Source organism: Molossus molossus, unplaced genomic scaffold (genome assembly GCF_014108415.1).
Source record: "Molossus molossus isolate mMolMol1 unplaced genomic scaffold, mMolMol1.p scaffold_m16_p_6, whole genome shotgun sequence".
NCBI classification, from domain to species: domain Eukaryota; kingdom Metazoa; phylum Chordata; class Mammalia; order Chiroptera; family Molossidae; genus Molossus; species Molossus molossus.
In genome coordinates, this window is record NW_023425399.1 from 19,101,807 (window position 1) to 19,106,912 (window position 5,106).

Consider the following 5,106-nt stretch of genomic DNA (forward strand, 5'->3'; position numbering starts at 1 on the left):
TGGCGGCGGCGATGGGCTTCGCCCCGCCCACCGCGCCCGGAGGGGGCGGGGCCGGGAGGGCACCTTCTTCCTGCGCCCACCCCCACCCTCAGGAATGCCACATGGCCTCGGTGGAGGAGTGGTGGGAACCCTGACTCGGGATAGAGCGTTTGGGGGCAGGAAGTGGCCCGTACCTCCTTTCGACGACCATTTCCGGAGCGCCTACTGTGTGCTTCACGCTGGGGGAGGGGGCCTTTGCTTGGAGGAGAAATGATGTGAATTCCGACATTTGTAAATTCGCTCCCTCCACCAGGATCTCCCGCCAGCGGTGTGATTATTCCCATTGCACCCAGGGGAAACTGAGGCCCAGTTATTCCGGGGTTTAACACACCTCCCTCCCCCCCCCCCCCCCCGCTGGTAAGAACCCGGCTCTGACTGCGACGCCTGTTCTGCCCCCAGGGCCCGTTGAGTTGGGTAGAAGCTTCCTTCTGACACCACCACAAAGCATGCAGTAGCCCCAAGGTCTACCACACAAGTGGCGGCCAGAGGTAAAAACATCCAATTTGGAAGGAGTGTTTGTACAAGGACACTCAGAGGCACTTAAGGTGTATCCTGTCTAATCCGGCTTCTGGGGTAGGTGCTGTTATACATCAGTCCCTGGTTTGCCCATGAGTTTCAGAGAGGCTCTTGCTTGTCACACAGTCAACCAGTGTCATTCAGCCCAGGTGGGATCCAACACCCAAGCCAGAGCCATGGCCTTTACCCCATTGAGACAGACCCTAGATGGAAGCAGACCACACATCTAGGAGCTCCCAGCACTCCTGGCTAGTTTCTTTGTCCTATACCCACAACACTCAAATTCAGGACATTTCCCTTGGTCTTCCCCAACCCTCCTACCATCACTCTCTTCCCAGGTTTTTGCTGTCTCTACCACTTACTGTGAAACACCTGCTGACCAACTCCCCTAGGACCTTGTTGTGTGTGTTGCGGGGGAAGACCCTGTGGCAATCTCCCCAGCACAGAGTCAGCCTAAAACTGGTCCTTTTCTGAGCCTATGGTTCCTCATCTGGACCCAGACATCTAGGACCCTTGAGCTTGGAAATCAGGAGCCTTGAAATAGCCGCTGGTCTTAATTGCACTTTAGCAGAGAACTCTGAGAACAAAAATAGAATTTTCTCCAAACAGGCCCTAAGCCAATCAGAATGCTGATTAAATGGCTGTTAAATGGCACCTGGACTCCCCATTAAAGCCTCATTTCCCTGCAAACTTAAAACCTAGATGGCCACACTGCTCTCTTCACAGCAGCACCCAAAGTGTCAGTGCCACTATCTGGTGCTCTCCATTTCACAGATGGGAAAACTGAGGCCCAGGGTGGAGGCCCCAAACAATTTCTTGGGGAAGTGGTGCTTGATCCACAGCCTTCCGAGAAGAAAAAAGAGAGGCTTGGGGTATCTTAGGTGAGAAGGATAAAATCACTGGGCTCTGGTCACCAGGATAACAGGATGTGTGAGGTGGGACCTTTAGAAGGTGGGGGCCTGGAAGGGAAAACGGGTATACCCAGGTGACCCTGGAGATGTAACTCTGTCCCTGGCACTTAGTGCCAGGCATTGTGCATGAGAGCCAGACTGTCCATTTTTGGGAAGCCACTGGGGACCTGCGCTTGAACCTAGAGACCTTCCCTGCAAATTAAGCCACCAGCAGCAGCCCCCTAGGCCAGTGCATCCCCAGTCTTGTGCTGGATGAGGTGTATTGGAGCAAATGGAAGGGAGCAGATCCTTTTTCCCTTTAGCCTGAAGGAGAGCCAATTGGGAGCTGGATAACCTAGGAGCAATTTCAGGACTTTGGGTTGGGAGGTAGAGCAAGTCTGTTAGTGTGTCAGGATTTTGCATTTTTTGTTTTATTTACTTTTTTAAAATATTTTTTTTAGTTTATTGATTTTAGAGAGAGAGGAAGGGAGAGGGAGAGAGAGATAGAAATATCGATTAGGCACCTCCTGCATGCCCCCCACTGGGGATTGGGCCCACAACCTGGGCATGTGCCCTGACCTGGAATCGAACTGGCAACCTCTTGATGCATGGGTCAACGCTCAACCACCGAGCCATACCGGCTGGGCAGGATTTTGCATTTTTTTAAAGTTTGTTTTGTAGAGAACAGACTGACAGCTGTTAGAGGGGAGGGAAGGTTGTAGGGCTGGGTGAAAAGGGTGAAGTGATTAGGTAAGAAACAACAACAATTCATAGATGCAGATAACAGTACAGTGATTACCAGAGGGAAAGGGAGGTGGGGGAAGGTAAAAGCGTATAGGGAGTATAAATGATGCAAGAAAAGAAAACAACCCTGGCTGGTTTGGCTCAGCGATTGGAGCATCGGCCTAAGGTCCAGAGAGTTCTGGGTTCGGTTCCCACTAAGGGCACGTGCCTCGGTTGCAATTTGTTCTCCAGTCCTGGTTGGTCGTGTGGGTGGCAGCCACTCAATGTGTGCCTTTCTCTCTTTCTCTCTCTCTCTCCCTCCCACTCTATCTGAGCAAAGAATGGAAAAATGTCCTCAGGTGAGGATTAAAAAAAAATGTTTTTATCCAATTACAGTTAACATTCAATATTATATTAGTTTTAGGTGTATAGCATAGTGGTTAGACATTTACATAACTTATAAAGTGATACCCTTGTATGTATAGTACCTACCTGGCACCATATATAGTTATTACAATATTATTAACTATATTCCCCATGCTGTGCTTCACATGCTTGTGACTGTTTTGTAACTGCCAATATATGCTCCTAACTCCTTCTCCTTTTTCTCCCATCTGGCAACCTTCAGTTTATTCTCTGTATCTATGAGTCTGTTTCTATTTTGTTTCTTTTTGCTTTTATATTCCACATATAAGTGAAATCATATGGTATTTGTGTTTCTCTTCTGACTTATTTCACTTAGCATAATACCCTCTAGGTCCATTCATGTTGTCATAAATGGTAAGATTTCATTTTTTATGGCCGAGTGATATTCCGTTATATATCTATATTTGCATATATGTCTGTATATATCACATCATCTTTATCCAATCGTCTGTTGATGGGCACTTAGGTTTCTTCCATATCTTGGCTATTGTAAATAATACTTATATCTTTTTGAATTAGTGTTCAGAAGTAGAATTGCTGGGGCATAAGGTACAGTAGTTCTATTTTTATTTTGTTTTATTTTTTGTAAGGTAGTTCTATTTTCAATTTTTTTTTTTTTAATTCTCACCTGAGGACATTTTTCCATCCTTTATTCTGATAGAGTGGGAGGGAGAGAGGGAGAGAGAGAGAGAGAGCGAGAAGCATCAACGTGAAAGGGACACATTGAGTGGTTGCCATCTGCACAACACTACCAGGGCCGGGGACAAACTGCAACCGAGGTATGTGCCTTTAGCGGAAACCGAACCCAGGTCTCTCTGGACTGCAGGCCAACGCTCTAACCGCTGAGCAAAACTGGCCAGTGGCTGCAACAGTCTGCATTCCTACAGTACATGAAGGTTCCCTTTTCCCCACATCTTCGCCAGCACTTGTTTGTTAGGGTTGTGCATTATAAACAGATCTCTCAGGTAAAGCCCAAATACGTGGACTTTGAAAATTACCATGTACAGTTTCTCAACTAGTATCAGAATTTAAATTGTGTGCATCCTCAAGTCAGGAAATCCACTTCTAGGAATCTATTGTGAAAAATAGTCTCAGACCAAAGGTAAATGCTTATACAAGATTGTTCTTTGCAGCACTCTTCATTCTGGTGGAAAATTGCAAACAACTACATGCCCCTCTCCAAGAGGTGACTGCTTACAGCAACCCTGGGACCTCCATACAGCAGACGTTGCAATGGGGTAAGTCTGTGTGCACTAACCTGGGGACAGTCCAGGTATGTTTACTAGGATAGTCGGCCTGCAGGGGTTCCTGTGGGTGTCCTGAGACGGTGCCTGAGGAAAGGTGGGAAAAGGTCAGCGGTAGGGTGAACAGGTGAAGCAGCTCTGAGTAACTAAGGCCAAACAAAGGGAGACCTGTTTCAGAGATCTAGGAGATCTGTGGCTTTCTCACAGGAGGTTCTGCGTTTTCATCTAATGTGGCTTTCAGCTCGACAGCAGCTTAAACGTCTGTCGTATCTTGTTGGTCAACCACAATTTGCCTGGCTTGCTCCTAGTTCTTGGGTATGCACTTATTCATCTAGTTTTTGAATGCCCAGCATGTGTCAGGCTGTGTGTTTGAAATTGGGGAACCCACTGCCTACCTTAGACAGTCACGAAGGATTTGGGCAAGGTGAAGGGATTAAGAGGTATAAATTGGCAGTTACAAAACTGTCTCAGGATGTAAAGTTTAGCTGAGAAATGAGAGGGGAGTATATGTAGTCCTAAAGATCTCTTTGACATTTCTATCATCTAACACGTATTTTTGAAAGTTATACATATATAAACTTAAATGCCTGTTTGCTCACAGCTTAGGCAACACCAGGATTTATCTTTATTTTATCTTTGCTAGTTTAAATGGTGAGGAATATTACTTAAAAGTTGTATATGTTAAAAAAAAAAAAAAAAAAAAGTTGTATATGTTGCCCTGGCCAGTTTGGCTCAGTGGTTGGAGCGTTGGTCTGCGGACCAGAGAGTCCTGGGTTCAGTTCCCACTAAGGGCACATACAAAAAAAAAAAAGTTCTATATGTCTGTTCTGCATGGCTTTCTTAAGTAGCCAGGCTAAACTGTGGTCTAGTTATGCTTAATTATCTAATTTTCTTCCTGTGCAAACAGTTAGCATGAAAAGGATATTTCATATGGCCCTGAGTTATAGCATATTAACTCATGGGTGCAGGTGTGGCAAGGATGTGGTAGGGATGCCACAGTCGCTTTCCTTGATGCCCTCTGGCTTCTAGTCATAGATTAAATAGAGAGTGCTGTGCTTTTAATTTGGGGATTGAAAAAAAATCCTTTTGGGTTTTTGATATTCTGCTCTCCTGCCTATAAGCTACGGGGTACTGGCACTTCTAGTCAAGGCTATAGAAATCATCTGGCTAACCCAGCTGGTGTGGCTCACTGGTTGAGCATCAGCCTGTGGACCAGGAGGTTGGTGGTTCGATTCCTGATCAGGGCACATGCCTGGATTTTGGGCTTG